Here is a 17762-nt window from a genome sequence, read left to right on the forward strand (position 1 = left end):
CTATTGTGGTACAGTTGTGCACAGATAGTTGTTGAGCTTATGTATTCAGAGATCTTTTGATCCCTGAAGAAGTAAAAGTCTAAGGATAAAACAAGAACAATGAAAATGTTAATCAGTTACATTGTAAAAAGGTTGACGATTAAGCTAATGAGCTAGAGTGAATGAATTCATTTGTGCTTTATGAAAGACCTTGTCTACTAGTATTAATATTTTAATGTTCTATTAATATTATTAAGCATGTGGAGATGAAGGAGGAGGGTCTTGTGTTAATTCTAAAAGACAGTTGACACAGGAAAGGCCATGGTTTTCAGTCTCTGATCTATCAGAATAAAGGACATGGTTAGTGCCAAGAGGTTGTTCTCTGCTGAAAAGTTAAATATGTAATATTATCCAGAATTCTGACTATTTTCTTACTCAACAGTTTTCTTCCAGTAGATTTGAAACGTCATTTTAAATACTTCTGTGGTCAGTGAAGCTGAAGCCCCACTTCTGTCATGCCTATCTCCGAGACCTTTCAGATATTACTAGCTAATAAATACTCCACACTGTGATACAAAGACATGGAAAATTGACGAAGTGTTCCCCAGTAAAGACAGTGCCTTAAGACTTCATCCAAAATTCTGATTAAAGCATGTTTACAGGCATCAAACTTGTCACTTTTGGTAAGTTGTTTTTCTAGAATTCTTACTGCAATACTTGGTACCACATTGCTACATTTTTAATCCAAATTCTTTTCCATGTCCAGTGCCTCTCATTAGTTTGGAACTGGCTTCATACAGGAACTGCCCTATGCCTTGCTCTGTACTAGTGATACCAGCTCTTAAATGTGTGGTAGGTATCAGTGTGATTTGGTGCAGGAAGGGATGTTCATCTCTGTTTCTGGCTGAAGTCTGTCAGAAGTACCAGGACACTTGCTTTGGAAATGGTTGTTATGTAGAGCTGTGTCAGTCCCTTGCGCTGTGTTCAGTGATGGCAGAGAAGCATGTGTGTGTTCACACCAGATAAAAAAAGGAGTTTGAAGTGGAAGGAAAAACGTGATAGGATGTTTCTAGGTTTGGGAGGAAGAAGACACCAAGAGCTGAATTCAGTTGTTCATCTCACAGGTAAAATTCTGCTTGATGGAGAAGGGCTCGGTTCCCACTTAGTTGGAAATTCCTCCAGAGCTGACAGCCACTGCCTGTCATGAAAGCAAGGTCCCATCTAAAACACTTCTGAGTGCTCGACTCTCAGGAGCAGGAACCCAAGATTTCTTAGCCTGTAGTAGGCAAGCCTATTTATCCTACAGTCCAGGACAGCCCTGTATCTCCTTAAGGAAGCTGACTGGTACTGCTGTAAACAGGAGGGTCTTTTTGGACCTCCTAAGCTCCGTACTCAGTGGAAGCTGAGATCCTGGAACAAGAGTGAGATGGGAACTTCAGCTCACCAGCAGTATTTGGCCACTGTGAAAAAGCAGCGGCTTTTAAGCCAGCCTATTCTACCATGCTTGCAAGCAATCAGTGGGAGCAGGAATACCTGCTGATTTCCTGAAGGCAATGAAAGGAGCTGCTTTCTCACATGGCAGTATGACCATAATCAAAATAAAATTTAAAAAAAAAAGCTTTTTGGCATGCTGCTCCATTTGCAGAAGTCTGATTTTATTTTCTTCCCAAGAATTCCCCATAAAGTGAGGCCCTAGCCCGATTGAAATCTGTAGGAGTTGCCCTAGTGACCTTAATAAACCAAAGATTTTCATTTGCAGTGTTCAATTTGTGTGATTATTTCCAAAACAAAACATAAAACTGCCCAAGAAAGGGAAATTAATTTTGAAATCCTACTGTAATCTGATTATCTAAAATATAGGTAGAAACCTTTCTATTAAATCTTACAAAACTCCTGCTCATCAGATTTTATGTGCCTGCCCCTGAGGTTTTCTACTAGCATGCTTTATCTTCAGCCATGAATCTAAAGGCAGAGCAGTAAATCTGTATAAGGCTTTATGTAGATTTTTACAGTCTGTATGGAATTCATAGCACATAAGATGCATAGTATGGATAAAGTATTTTTAAGATTAGAAAGTGTGTGTAAATTGCCCGTAGTCTGTTCAGCATGAAGGAAAAACAAAACCAGCTATTCTGCTTGAAGGCCCTTTTGAAAGAGCTTCTTGAAATCTGCAAGCTTGTTGATAGCATCAGAAATGTATTTATATTAAGCCTCTAATTGCAGCATTTTAAAGTTAGCTTTCTAATTGTTTTCTATACACAAAGATAATATAGTTGGCCTTCAGGGATCCTCCATCCTGGTCCAATGGGGTTTACATTTGAACAGATCCTAGCAGATGCAATTTTCTAGACCTAATTTTAAAGCTTTACAGTCGCATTAAGTGCTACTTGGGGAGCATCAGCATTTCAAGAATAGCTGTGGCTGGTTTTAGCCTAAAAACAGACAAGGGCTTACATGGGAAGATGCCTTCAGTGGTGATGCTGTGGTTAAGTACAGAGGAAAAGTTTCCATTTCCCTGAGGGGGAAACACCTTGTGCAGCCTTATGCTGACAGCAATCAGATGCTGAACATCATGTCTAATAATTCAGCAGCCATGTGGAATTGGAAGGCATAAAATGCAATGAGGGACCACTGCATGAAGGCAGCAGTGGAAGCTTCTGGATGCAAGGCTGTTGTAAAGAAGCTGATTTCATGAGCCAAAGAACTGGGATCCTGTATCATAATGGTCTCAGTGACAGAATGTTATAGCTGAGCCACTGAATGGCACATGATTGTGATCTTTCACAGCTGTGAATCCCATTTTGCAGTGTATTATTCTGGAAGAGTCTCCAGCTCTCCTTTGCCCTGAGCTGCCTATTCCTGCTCTGTGCCGCAGGATTCCATGTGATTGAAGCCCATCGATGCCCTGTGTGCTGAGACTGAGGGGGCTGGGAGGGCCTGGTGGAAAGGACTGGCTGAGTGATAGTGGGACATCTCGGTGAGCTGAACACTGACCTAGCATGGCAGGAGAGGGCAGGGTAAATCTTCTCTGTGTGTGCATGTGAGTGCATGTATTTCAGTGTTTCCTAGCACCACTTTCTCCAGGCAATTGCTGGTTTTGTTTAAAAGGGAAGATGAGCATTAGTTTGCTTTATTGTAGGGTGTGAGAATTGTGATTCTGCAAAGGCTAATTCATGCTTCTGTATTTACAAAGTCAACAGTCCCAGTGGGCTCAGGAGAGGTGGTGGGGGACAGGACTCACATCTACCTTAAAAGCATACATGGAAACATCTGCTTTCTTCTCTAATGCCTTTTCTTAGGAAGTTGTGATGTAATAAAATCATAGAGAGCTGGAGCTTGGCATTGTCTGGTTTGTTTATCTAGTAGGACTTCTTATGAACTAAATAACCAAGGAACTGTATTTAGCTTAGAAATACTAAATCCTGCAGAACTTCCAGAACATGGGGGTAACAAAATATAAAGACACATCCAGCTGTTGAGGCAGTTGTCTTTTAGTTGCACTCTTAAACTAAGGTGTGACATGTTCGTGCTTTTTCTTATTGATGAGGGCATGCTAGTAGTAGTACTGGCATCAGACACCATTAGCGCTTAGGGAGAAGCGATGCTGAGGGAAAGAAATGAAGGTCAGAGATGTAGGATACAGAGGAAAAGCATATAATCAGAAATACCAACTCTCATAAGGCACAGACAATAGACAGTAAACTGGCTTCAGGAGAACTCTTCAGGCATCGTCGGAGCCAAATCAACCAGCATAAGGTAAGAATACAGTCAAGACAACTATTTAAATGATTTTTAGAAGTTGCTTATGCTTAAGACTTTCCTAGAAACTCCAAAGGGATAAGTTGATTTACTACCTTAGAATAAAGCCCATACATGTTTTTGCCTTTGTCCTCCATACTTCATATAGTAATTTCTTTACAATATATGCTACATAAGCTGGTTTTCCTCCCCACTGCCAGGGCATGAGCAGGGTGGCTAAACTGGCTTAGGAAAATGATTTTCAAATATAACCTGTAACTGCCATATCAAGCAATCTCCTTTACCCATCTGCACACAGTCTTTGTTGGCTCGTAATAAGATGGCAAGGAGCAGGAGTCCCGAGACGGAGTTAGGAGTAGAAGCTTTCCCTGCACCCCCACTTTTGTTTCCAAGGATGGCAGTAGCAGGGTGCTATGTTCTCTTCTCAGATATACTGATGTGATGTGAATTGGGCATGGGCTCAACCTGATGCCTTTCTGGTGAATTAGCTGGGGCACGCAGGATGGCCTTGGCAAGTTCTGTGATTTCTGTGTCCCTTTTCTGCCAGCTGTGGGGGGATGGGGGTGGATGATCCCAGATCTGGCATAAAGCCTGCCAATATTTCAAACAAATATGAACTGACAGAGTGAGTTCACACTGGGTCAGCATTTCACAGCATTTCTGAGCTGGTATTAGGAGTTATAAAAATTACTGAAGTGCAACATGAGATACTTAAAAGGTTCTACCAGCTTATGGCAGCCACTTTTGTTCCCATTTTACAAGCAGAACTCCCCAACAAGGCAGTCACTGTGATCATGGGTATCACTAGCTCTGGGGTACTGGGAAAAGGCAGAGGCTTAAATCTGAAAACTACAGCTTTAAAGGCGAGTTGTGGAATGGTCACTAAAATCAGCTGAAAGATACTGTGGTGTTCTGATTCCTTCCTAGCATTTTCCTGTAATGCAGTCTGCACTGGCAGGCTTGTCGCTGTTTGAAGGTGTATTTTCATGTAATGAAATATGATGTAATGAAATATGACTCCCAACGTTAGCAGGGCTGAGAGCAAACACCTACTGTTTCCCACCTAGGAAAGCTGGCATTCAGAGGGAGAGTTTCTTTTCAGCACTGCCAAAAAAAGTGAAATTAATTGAACTAAAGCTTGGAACAAAATGTGAGTGTGACTTGATCTGGGAGTCAGGCTTATAGAATGAAATTTAAAAATATGCAACACAGGAAAGAACTAGCGCATTGGGTTACAGTAGGACTGATGAATTAGTAAGGATAGTCTATCCGTAATTTCAATGAGCTCAGACAGGCAGGTAAGGAGAGAGGATGATGTGTATAGAAAAAGCAACACCAGCATAGTCAGGGTGAGATCAGGACCTTTCAAAAAAAAAACAACCTCAGCCAAGTTAAGGGCAAAGAAGCCTCCTATCCTTGGTTTCTGCCATTTGTCATGCTGCTCAAGTGATTGTGTAGATGATGTGCTTTTGCTGAGCTCCTGTTAGGACACCATAGTTAGAGAAATGCATTACCCCCGAAGGCCAGAATGAGGTCTTTCAAAGGTCATTATCAGAACTGGTTTCTCATCAATACACTACTTGATTGGAGGAAAAGACTCAAAATTGCAGAGCTTTGATTGCTGAGGGGGAAGCTTTTAACTGCTTCCTGCTGTTCTGTCATTTTGTGCTAACCCCAAATGGCCCCGTTAAATTGATGTTCTGTTTCCCATTCACTGGCCACAAATCACTCTTCTCCTGTTAATATAGGAAACATTTGCACATGATAGGAATTAGAGTGGCTAAACAGTAAATCTTAAAGCCAGTAAAGAGCTCAAAAGCATTTACCTAATGATCAAGGTGTTGATGTTTCCCCCCAGCACTTCATAATATTCAGCTGTGAACTGTTATTAAAAAAAATACAGAACCTCCTGTTTGCCTTAAGAGTATCTTTGCATAGATACTGTTCCCAGACAATGCAATGTGAGTCAGTCTGATTTCTGTGTGACAGCTAATTTCTTGCAGCTAATCAGAAGATAAAACAAAGGCTAGGAGTGATGCAGCTGTTCAGGCAATGGGGTGTCATTGCTGGCACTGTGTGTCAGTGTTGCTGCTGTGGATTAGGTCAGCAATGAAAGCACAACAGCTCCGTTTTCTCAGGACAGCAATCCTGTTAGAAAGTGCCTAGAGCCTGGACGCTCTTTGGGCTGAAGAAGAGCTGGCGGCTGAGCCCCAGAAAGGTTTTTCTTCACTTTGATGGATGTCTGAACTTACACAACCTTACAGATTCGGTCATACATGCGCTCTTCCAATCAGAATTGAATCGTGCCTCAGGTTCTTCCATTGACAGCATTTTACTAAAGTCCACTTTTACTGTCAGATTGAAGTAAAAGATGCTGACTGAGCACTGAGTTATATGTGGTCCCTTTTTATACCTGCCCTGCTGCAGAGTTCCCGCAGCAGCAGAGGGAAGTGAAGGTAACTGGACAGTGAATCCTAAAACAAGACTAGGTAGCGCAGGAATGCCCTAATAATGGTCTCAAAGTACTTTGATGTAACTGGAGAGGACAGAGCAAGCAGCATCTTGTAATCTATAGTTTTTGTTGTGAGCAAACAAGAAAAAATATTAACCCTTCTTCTGCTGGCCTTCAAACAATATTGTTCACTCCTGCATGTTTCTTTCCCCCACTGCAAAAATGGGAGGATGAAATTGATCACCTCTGCAAAGTGCTTTGATATCTGCTGATAAAACCACTTTATAGGCAGCAGGTATCAGGACAAGCGCAGTAAAGCCCTGCTTTCCTCAGGCAGCTGAGATCGCTGGTGCGCTCTGTCACTGAAAGATTTCCAATATCCTTAAATGTCACTAAACTGAGAAAAGTTACATTACTGAAAATCAGGATGAAAGTGGCCTCAGATGTAAATCCTTTCTAAAATCTTTGTAAGCCTTAACTGCTTTAGTTCCAACAGATCTTCCCATAAGATGAACTGCCAACCAAAAGGTAAATATAAATGCAAAATATCCCCAAAGCAAGCACGTTACTGGCTTTTAAAACAATTCCATTTAAATAATGTGAAAATATATTAAAGAAACAGAATCTATTCTGCTTTATGTTTAAAGATGAATTAATGCAAATATCACAGGTTCGTCCTGCGTTACTCCCTTGAGGGGAGTCACTGGGGAAGCAATTTGTTTCTTGTTCGCTAAGACAGGGAGCTTTGAAGTTAGTGAGTAGTCTGTCTGCGAGTAGCCCATTTAATCGTGAGGAAAAGCATCAAATCTAAGTTGGAGTGATTTACTAAGTAACTTAGTAACTGAGAGTTACTAAGTTGGAGTAATTGCATTTAAACAATGCAATGCCTGTGCATTGTTTAAAGCTCTGGCAAGAAGAGGTCTTCAGCATTCCACCAACCAGCAGTATGAGGGACAGTGGAAATGGCACAATGACTTTCAGGAATAAATGTTTTATTGGCTATTAGCAATGGACATGAAGCCCTGAAGACTGTGTCATGAGGAGGGCCTCTATTATGCCTCTTTTTTTTTTTTTTTTTTTTTCTCCTTTTAAACTGATGACTACTAGGCTGAGGGTTGTTATCGATTGCTTTTTGATGGTAGCAGGTGAGGATGATTTCAGTGAGGGCTGGTTGCTGGGAAAGCCACCAAAAGTGTCTATTTTCCTAAAAGGCAGTCTCCATAGTTTTAGGGATGTTCACACACTCCTGCTCCCTTGGCTGCACTCATGAAATTGTTTCTGGAGCTGTTCTTTAACTGGATTAGGTAAATGACCTAGAATTAATTTCAGCTTGGAATATTTTACTGATTTCATGTGTAGGATCACCCTGAGATCAGTTTGTTGGTACAGCCGTGTAGGCAATGAGTTGTGACTGGTTAGGTGATGGAAGCAGGTACCTCTCACAGGCACAGGCTATTTCCCTGCACAGAAAATTTTAAAAGCTGTTTTCTGAAACCCAGAGCCATCGAGCTCATAGGAGACTCCACCTTCATCCCAGAACTTTTTTTCAGAAGCCAATTTTTCTACTCTTTAATTATAAATCAGACCCTCAGCTGTCAATCAGCACAGCTCCACTGAGGTGGTATGCATAAGCTCTACACCCTGTCAGCTTTTAGCCTGAAGATACCAGCCTTGGGGTATCAACTGCAAAGAAAATCTCTGCAATGTGGATGGCCTATAAAGCAATTCAGGGAGGCCAGTGCATCTGAAGACAGCTCAAAACAACAGCTAGAGCTAGAGGGAATATACACTGTTTACTACAATTAGATTTGCACTGAAATCTACTGATGCAAAATTCATAGCCAACATGGATTAATTTGCTCCTAATAATTTTTTACAAAACCTCCAGCTTCTTCCCCCTTCCTCTAATGACTTCTGTTTGACAGCTGTGGATCTGCAAAACAAACTGCAGTAGCAGAGTAGACGTTAATGTTTCGAAACAGCACTAAAAAACTGAATTGAATTGCCTTTGAAACTTTAAAGTTGCTGCCAGTTTATACCAAATTAAACTTGACAAAGTTTTATAGACTATACTTGATCTTTGAGCATCTTTCATCACATTATCACCTGTGTGTGAGGGAGGACTCTTAGCCCTATTTTACAGATGGAGAAATGAGGCACAGGACATCTGAGACAGTCCTGGAAATGACTCTGCTACGTAGCACAGTCTTACTCACAAGGAGGCACTCTCCAACCTTTTCATGTTTTTTGGATTAGCTGCAAGATCTCAGATTGGTTTTCCTGGTGTGCCACAGAATTTAGGTCAAGTTCCCACTGGGGACCACGCAGTAAGTGAGATGTGCAATGTTTCTCCTGGTTTGTACCAGCACCTCTACAGGAAAGGAGAGTAGGGTGTTGCTGTTTGAGAAGATATCGGCCCTGTTCCTCCTCTGAAGGGTGAGCAGAAGGCTGTAGCTGAGTTAATGGCCTCTGCAAAAGCACCATAAAGTCAGTTTATGTAATGACCTGGAATTTATATCTTTGCTCATGAAACAGGAGCTGGTGGCTGTTTTGATGACTAGCTTGTAGTGTAAATACCATACTGAGCTGGATTCTTTCTTCAGATAGTCCACACATGCTGGTGAAGTCAAGGAGAACTGGGCTGGTATCCAAGGACAGAAGCTGGTTGCTCGTCTACTTAGGCTACATTGAAAGCATTACGCATGAGATGTGAGAAAAATAAATAAGCCTGTTTACCATGTGGAAGAGAGCTGCCTTACAGAGGGTTAGCTGCAAAATGACTAGTTAAGGGCTGCAGTCAATTGCCCCTTCCAAAAATGCAGGCTCACCTGCCTTCCCTTCCCTCATCAACCCAGAGCGAGCCCCAAGAAGTACCTTAAAAGAACAACTTTGCAGTATGGAGGTCTAGTCCAATGTACTCTTTAAAAGGTCCCTTTTGTCTGAGGAGCTGAAAGAATGGTGATATTTCTGTAAAAAATTACCATCAGAAAAAAAATGCTGTAAGAATATTCTGTAGCTGAAAAAAAAAACAGGATTAAATAGTCTATAATGTTTGCTGGAGAAACCTTAAAACAAATCAGAAGCAAATGAGGTAAAATGATGCTTTACTGGTAGGGATTTTGATCTTTTTTTCTTAAAGCCTGCCTTGCTGTACAAGCTTGTGTAAGCAGCTGGTATAGTAGAGCATCCTGGCTCTAAACTCTGACTTTGGTTTGGCATCTCTGGTACCATTAGCTTTCAGTGCTACTGCAAGGGGACCAGCTGTTCTGGTCCATTCAGTTACTGGTAAGCTAAAAGGAAATTTCACACCTGGCTGCGAAGCTTACAAGGATGGGGACCAGAAAGCAGGGAATTTCAGTTGTTCCATGCTTGTGTGCAGGATGTGAGCAAAAATGAGGGCTGGCTGTTTTTTCAGGCTGATTGCAATGAATCAATGCAGTGGGAGATCACCTGCAAACAGGATTAGGGTTGAGGAAGATACATATCATACAGAATCTTATACTCCAGAAATAGGGTATCAGTTGTGATGTAATTTATAGGGCTGGTTAGCGCTGAAAGTGGTCTACAAAGCCTTGAAACATGCATGGGATCTAACACAAATTGTCACGAGCAACTGAAGGCTAATTCAGGTTTAGAAATCTGTGCAGAATTAATTTTGTAGCTGCAGTTTGCCCTTTAATAGTTAGAGAGCTGTTACATTAATAGTATAAGCCAGGCACTGTGCAGACTGGGTGGGAAAAAAGAGCTCCTATCTCTTGTGCAAAAGGGATCCCTCAGAAAGTGAGGGATTACAGTGGCTGTGAAGGGAAGAAAGGAGAGCAGTACAGGGCCATAGCTGGGTGGAAAGCCTTGTTAGCCAAAGCAGCATCTTCTCTAAGGCCTTCACAGCAGAATTAAAAATGCATCACGTCTAAGACTTTAATAAGTTATTTCCAAATAAGACCTGTGACAGAAAGAGCTCAACAGAACAGGCAGATACTGCTGGCACAAGCGGCTGCAAGCCAGTGTGGGTCTGCACTTCTGCTGGAAATAAATAAAGGAACAGTAGTAAAGGGAAGGTGTAAGTCATGAAACTCCCAGAATTTCTTTAATGTTTCTCAGGATTTAAAGCTAATCACAAGCTAAGTTTACCCTCATGATTCCTCCTCCGCCCCATACCTCCAGGATCTTCTAATTTATAGCTTACCAGATTCCTCTGCTTTTTGTGAGCATGATGTATGTGAATGGAGCAGCCTAATATCTCAGTGGCTCTGGAAGCCTGGCAGTGTTTTCACATTGCTTCTCACTCCAATAAATCAAAGCATTCAGAACTATGGACTGCATACCCAATAAAAGTCCTATGGTAGGGAACGATGGCTGTTTATGCATTTTTATGGCTGTGAATCTCCTGGATGGCATTCCTGCTGACTGGAGTGCCTTGCAGCAGTTATATAATTGCAAGTAAAAATTTTACTGGTTCGCCAAATTACTGAACCAGAAGGGTTTGCTTACTAAAGGACTGGAGGGAACAAACTCAAAGGGAGACATAAAGACGAGAGGCTGTATAAACTGTTGGGCTGTAATCAGCATTTTGATCATTTTAGAAATTTGTCAAGGGGGAGAGGGGGAAAGTTGTGTGGTGAGAGATGAGTGAATAATTAAAGACTTATAATTTAGTCAATGAATTTTGCTGATTGGGGATTATCTACAAATGGATTTGTGTGTGTGTGTCACATGTTATTCAACAGCTCTTTTCAGTGAATAATTTTTGAGTTATAGCTTTATCCTAAGGAGTTCATTTGGGTATTTGATAATTAAATACTGAGAAAGAAGCAAGAGTACTAGCACACCAAGAAGTAATCACATAATTGGTGCATGTATAGTCTCATCGACTTCTTAAGGTGTGAGATAATGTTTGTTTGATTTGATCTTTCCTCACTGTCTAGTCTCTGAAGAGGTCACTTTAAATCTTGAGAGCAATGAAGTTTGAGGTATTTGGATTGAATTACCCAGTCCTACCATCACTGGATAAACCCAGCATTTGGGGATCTGAATACCTCTCCGCCTGGACATGACTATATGCATGAAACACTCGTGCAAATCTTGTACAGGCAACAAAGCCTATTTCTTTGACTTATTACTGCTGTTACTTTTACTTCCCTCCCATCCCTTCATTAAACTGCTGTGCTCCTCCTCGATTGCAGTAAAGCTTCTTCAAAAAGGGCAGTTTCTTGTAAAATGTGTGCAATAGAACCTAAGCATCATTCTCAAATTTAAAGATCTTAATAATGATTATTAGTACTAACTTCCAAGGCTCTGAGGAAGATGCTGATATTCTTTAACCTTCCCTCCTTGTGTAACCTTTACACAGATACTTTACCTGGGGCAGATTAATTGTTTAGAAAAGTGCTGTTTTCCCTATCTTACAGCTAAAGCCTCTTTGGATGGTAAAAAACACTTGTGGTCATGAAGCAAAAATCTGAGGGACCTGCATCCCCAGATCTGCAACAGTAGTTAGCAAATGCATGTGCCAAGTGTCTACAGTACCTCCATTCCACAGGTGCAGTATCACAGCAAAATACAGAACACAGTGATCCTCAGATGCTGTTGATGAAGTAAAACTGCAAGTAAAAAAAAAAAAACAACCAAACAAAAAAAAGGTAAGAGTACACATTATTTAGGTGAAAGACTTTACTGGACAAGATGTGGATTTTTAAGCACCAGCTTTGGTGGTGATGGGCCAGTTGCATTTTACTTGTTTAATTTAATTTAATTGAATTTAAAAACAAGAAACCTCTGGACAGCTCCATGGAGCTCAAGCCAGAGCAAAAAATTGTCCTGAATTCAGAGTGTATAGCTTTGCTTTGTTCTATTAATAGTGAAATAGATGGTACATCCATCATTCCTGAAGGTGGAAGTTGAAAATAAAACAGAATTCTGTATTCTAATTCTATATTGCTGTGTAGCTTTTTCCTGCGGAGTTCACACTCTAAGTAGCACAACTGGCCTTTCAGAATAACATGTGCTCTGCTCAGCTTCTGTGCGTGTGCTTGCAGCTCACAAGCAGATTGCTAATGCTCTTTTATTGTTTGTTTCAGTGCTTTCTCTTAGTAGGCAATGCTCATGACAGTTTGATTACTTGGAACTTGAGGTGAAAATGCCCAGCCAAAGAGATCAGTTGAGAGAGAAAAATCAGCAGCACATTAAAATAAGTCAGGCTTTTTGTGAAGAACACAATTGCTTGTTCGTGTGTTGCTGAAATGCAAAGGTACTTTTAATAACTCTTTAAACCTCAGGTTTTTCTAATAATCTTCATAATCCTCACCTAGGATTGCCAGGGAGTAATTTGTGGCTGCAGTGTGTATGACTGAGAAAAGCAAAGCTGCTTGACAGAACATCAAAGGTTTGTGCCACTGAAGTTTTACGCAACCATTGCTAAATCTTTCATGCTTGAAACAATGATGAAAAATGATTGTCAGCTATGAAACCAAAATTTTATCAATCTACCTCAGGCTTGCAGGTTTTTTTCTTCATTTGAAAACATGACCCAGCCTAGCACAGTTCACTTGCTAACCTCAGGTGTTCTGTCAGGATTGAAAAAGAATAGAACCGAGTCAGGAAGGGTGAATGTATTTCATGCTTCACAAATATGTGTTGGGGGTGGGAAGGAGAGAATGCCAAAAAATAGAATGAAGCAGGTCAGTGCCCAAATACCTCATTCTGATTTTCTTTATGTAACACCTGTAACAGACAACGTAGCTGCACTCTGAATTTCCAAAGGGAATATTCAATGTAGAGTAGCTGAAATGGAAGTTAAATGTTACTGTAGGCTTTAGTTCCCCAACAATACTGCTGCAGGTAATTTTTCTAGCTGTAAATAAAGTGATCCTTAAAGCTGGACACCGAGAAACAGAAGTTTGGGGGTGATTTGGCTTGTTGTGTCTATCAAAATCTGGTCTTACTGAATATCTTGTTAGCTACTTCCACACCTGCTCTTTCCTCTGTGGAGACCTCCAGGATGTACCAAAGAAAGGGACCAAGTGGAGAGCAAGAAGAAAATATGAGGTTTAAATTACCAACTCTGTTTGCGTCATGTAAAGTATGCATATGTGTGTGTGAGAAAGCCTGCATGTAGCTGCTGCAAACGGAGCCCAGACAGCGTGCAGAGTGTGCACTCAATTTATGTTGTTGCATGCCCTTGGCAGGATGGGCTGCACTTAGCGGGGTTGCTGGAGGAGTCCTGTGAAAGAGAAGTCTTCAGGCATAGAGGAGGAGGAGACAAATTGATGCCAGCCTGTTAGGACTGAAGCACCCTGACCTGTTGTTCCTGTGCAGAAAAGTTGAATCACTCAGCACGTTGCTGCTGTGTGAGGCTACTTGTATGGTTCATTCTGGGGGCTTGCAAGAAGAAAAAAAATAAATCCTTTCACCAGTCGTGGCAAGGGGACTTTATCTAGATAACAGCCATTCTGCATTGCAGGTAATTTTTTGCAGTTGTTGGAAAGAAACAGGAGAGACGCAGCCTGGCTACTACACTACTCAGGCATGAGGGAGAGGTCCCATCAGCCTAGTGCCCTCAGTGGTCCCTCTGCAAGGACTCTTTGCCTCCCTGGGCTGTGGGCTTACCAGCCAGAAGCTGATAGGAATCAGATTCTCCCCTCCAAAGCTCTGTTTTCTTCTCACTGATGCATATTTGCTGATCTTCTCTGGTGTTTGCTTAGCCAAGTTGTGTTCTAATATCTTGATTATAATTTGAAGCTGATTAGCATAAATGCACACAGTCAGCCTCAAACATATGGGAACCTTTCAGAGATTATGTTAATTCTGAAGAGATGCTACTCAGCGATTAGTCACAAAGTCTGTGGTATAAATTGATACTTCTCTGCCTCTGCTCTCCTTCCCATTGCTACTGCATATTTTCTGTACCACCTCTGGCAGAGGAGTTGGAGGTCAGAAAAAGAAAGAAATGAAATACAGTCTAGCAAGAAAATGTTATAAAGATAAATGGTACCATTCAAATGTGATGCACTTCTAAGTGTGCTGCATAGTAGGAAGTGCTGCATGTTGATGAGCTGTCACCTTACTTGTTTGCAACGCTTTTTCATCTGCCATTGTTTTGCTGTAAAGCCAACGACAAAGATGACATTTAAGCAATTTTATCCTGAAAATCAAAATCCTTAATTTATACAAGACTTGTCCTGTTCTTTGTCTAGATAGGGCAGCCCTGTGCCAGAGCCTTGCAGAATTCTTCTTTGAGAATCATTTCAAGCAGTTAAATAGGTGGGCATTGTCCTCTCAGTGTTAACTTCTCTTTTGGGTGGGGGAAAAAAAAAAGAAGTGTCTGCATTATCAGATAATCTCTTTGCTCAGGAGGTTCCCTCAGTAAGATCTGGGCCTGTGAAGCCCTGCATCTTTACTGCTCCTTCAGGGACTCCGCATCTTGGATGTTAGGCATGAAAAAATCAGCTTGTTCCTGCAGATAGCATCCTTCAAAGGCAGACCTTGTGAAGGGGGGGGTGCTCTACGGCACGGGGAGAAGGAAAGGGGTAAAGCAGCATGATAAAACCAGAAGCCAGCAGCTGGTATTGTTTTACTTGTGCATCTGCATTATAAGATTTTATATGATTAAATTGTTCCACAAGGTAGCTATAACAAAATTATAAAAAGTCTCATCAATGTTCCAGCTGGTAGGTAGCAGAATGTGAGATGCAACTGATGGTTAAATGTATACTCTAATCAGTCATGAAAAATTATGTTTAATTCACTTAGACTTACTTGAAAAAGATTTTAAACTAAGGTCAAAATACCCTCTAATTTTGAAACTTTTTTGGGCCTTATTCTTAAAATCTGAATACTCAAGAGCGTTTTACGTTTGGCCTTTCAAGCCAGAACATGGCTGATCCTCATGGCTTAAACCTCTAATTATATAAATGAACTAACAAAATTACTTCTTCTATAGTGACACTCCTTTTATTTCCACAGATTTCTTTGGAAAGTGCCATGACTTTAAATAAGAAGGGGCTCGTTATAAGGTTCTGGTTTAAGTCCCAGAGGATTTTTTTTTTTTCTTTATGTAAGTAAGTAAGTAAGCCTTTATGGAAAATGTGATTCTGGTTCTTTTTTTTTTTTTTTTTTTTTTTAATCTTCCTTACAAGAAGTCTTATTTTTAGAGATGTCCTACTTCTGTATCACTGAAGGTTGGTGCTTTGGACAGCATAGCCTGCTGAATTTACTCTTAGTGAGAAATAGGTTTTCTCTCTCGGCACCATCTTGTGTATGTTGTGTGTGAATCAACAGTGCCTAAAAGGGGGTACTGTGTTTCAGTGAATAAAAGGTAGGTGTTTTTCAGGGGGGTTTTGGTAGGGGGAAGCATCCACAGGAATAGTTGTCCTTCAGCATATGTTTACCATGCTGTAATGTGCTTCTCTCCTGGTGGTTTTTAAGGATCTTACATCCTCCCCTCCCTGAGTACATTGCAACCCTCTGATTGCTGCCCCTCATCCCACAGTTCAGGTCCTGATGTTCACAGTTGCTTTTATGCCAAATATAAAAAGGTGGTGGAGCATCCTGGGGAGCACGTGGGGAAGAACTGATCTCCGCCTCATTCTCAATGGATGTAACAAACCATGGAGAAAGTGTGCTTCTCACTGTTGGTCTCCTCTTCATCTGGGTATGGTTTTGCTGCAGTGGAAATCAGGATCAGGGCAGAAAAACATACCTAGAGATTTGAGCCAACTTAATTTTGAGTCAAGATGTTTCTCTAAATATCCTAATATTACCTGGATAACAAGGATAAAATCCCTATAATACTGTGAGTTTCAAGCTGTTCAGCAGTGATGAATTAAAGGAGCAGGGGAAAACTCAACAAACCCAGACCTAAGGAATAAGCACAGGTTTGTCTTGTGGATTTTCTGATTTAAATTTCTGATTTCTTGTTTAAATTCTGTGGGGCTGGGCTGGGCCATCCTGTCTTCAGCTTTCTCTCCTGTCTGCCCCTATCATGGAAACTCCTTACTCTTGGCTGTGCCCACATTCGCAAGTTCTGAGACATAGCAGAAGTGGTTGAGTGGAGGGAGACTGCCAGTGCTGGGAACCCCATGTCCGTGATGTTGGAATTTTGAGTGGGTTACGGTAGAGCGGTTGGCATCTCACACTGAATGTCTGTTCACAGTTGAGGCACATTAGCCACTCTACTGGAGTGTGTCAGGAAGAACTCCTACTGATTTATTCTTCACCAAAAATTGTTTTCTTTATAATGCTTTTTATTTTTGGAAAGAGCTACATTTAAAAAAATATTCATGTTTGCAAAGAAAATCATATCTATTTTTCCTTTTCTCCTTTCTTTCAATACTCTTATGCAACAAGTACTTCATTTCCTGTACTAATTAAAATACAAAAGTGGAATAACAGAGTGTGTGCATGGTAAAGTACCTGGTAACACTGTCAATATCCACAGTCATCAAGACAGCCAGACACATTTCATATTTAAAAGTGTATTTTCTCTGTTACTTTCACAGGAATAAACTTCCAGATCTAGTACTTCTCGTACCACTGGACAGTACAACATGCCTGAAATGTTTGTGCAGAGCACTTCATAAAAAGAAAAATGAGGTAATCTGTCCTGATCGGGTCTTTTCCTGAACACATTTTAATGTTAAGTCCTTACATGAAACTAGTTTTCTTTCCCTTCGGTTATACTTCTTTTTATCGTTGGCTATTGTAACTGAATGTTATTGCTTCTGCAAAATCAAGTCCTTCAAATCTGAGTCTTTGTCCACAATGACACTGCAGCAGTGAGTTCCCCTGAGAGTTTCTCCCTCCAGGCTTTTCTAATCACCAAAAATAACTCCTTTTTGAAAAAGAACAATCAGTCTTTTGAAACATTTTTTTTTTTTCATTTAAGAAAAATGAATAGAAAATTCCAGAATGGACTCTTCCTGTCCTATTTTTCAAATCCACTCACATTTAAGAAAAGGCTTAATCTGGAAGATGTCATACAGAAAGATAAAAGCTTTGAAAAGCTATTAGTGTTTTTTGTAGAAAGTGGTTGTTGTACTTAGAGAACCAAACAAAAACAAATTATCAAAGACAGAGCTTCCTTCTTGGACACCTCATCATCCAAGTTGCCAAACTGGGGTAGGAAGAAAAAGTTTTTCCCCATTACTGTTACATCAAATTCAGAGTTAATGTTCTGCAAAGGAATTACAATAATAAGGAAAACTAGGTCAAAGCAAGGAAATTAAGGAACAAAGGATACAGAAAGACTGGAAGCTTCATATCAGATAGCCCTATGGATTTTCTAATAGAGTATCTTCTCTTTCAGCAGGGCCCATTCCAGCCATGTCAGAAGATTGTTCCAGAAACTTTACAGCAGGACAATTTATAGAAAAATGTGCCTGCACAGAGTTTCTGGCCCTTATTGTACAGAGCTTGTTTTCTGCTGTTCCACCTGTTCTATGAAGCACATACACGTGTGTGCACACATACAAAACCCCCTCTGGGTGTTTTAGTTTGCAACACACTGTGGGTTTTTTCTCACGCTCTTTGGAAGCCAGTTAAACAGCTGACCTGTTTGCTACTTTGTGGCATAGAT

General features: G+C 40.8%; 1 protein-coding gene across 1 annotated transcript in view; it reads left to right on the forward strand.

The window, feature by feature from the left end:
* The first annotated feature begins 69 nt into the window (after positions 1 to 69).
* Positions 70 to 17762, forward strand: part of LOC308071802 (uncharacterized protein) — a 110798-nt gene continuing 93105 nt past the window's right edge. Inside the window, exon 1 of the mRNA XM_080407767.1 lies at positions 70 to 16780. The gene's annotated coding sequence lies outside the window, so the exon portion shown is untranslated. The remainder of the gene's footprint in view (positions 16781 to 17762) is intronic.

This window comes from Falco punctatus, assembly GCF_963210335.1.
Source record: "Falco punctatus genome assembly, chromosome: 12".
NCBI lineage: Eukaryota > Metazoa > Chordata > Aves > Falconiformes > Falconidae > Falco > Falco punctatus.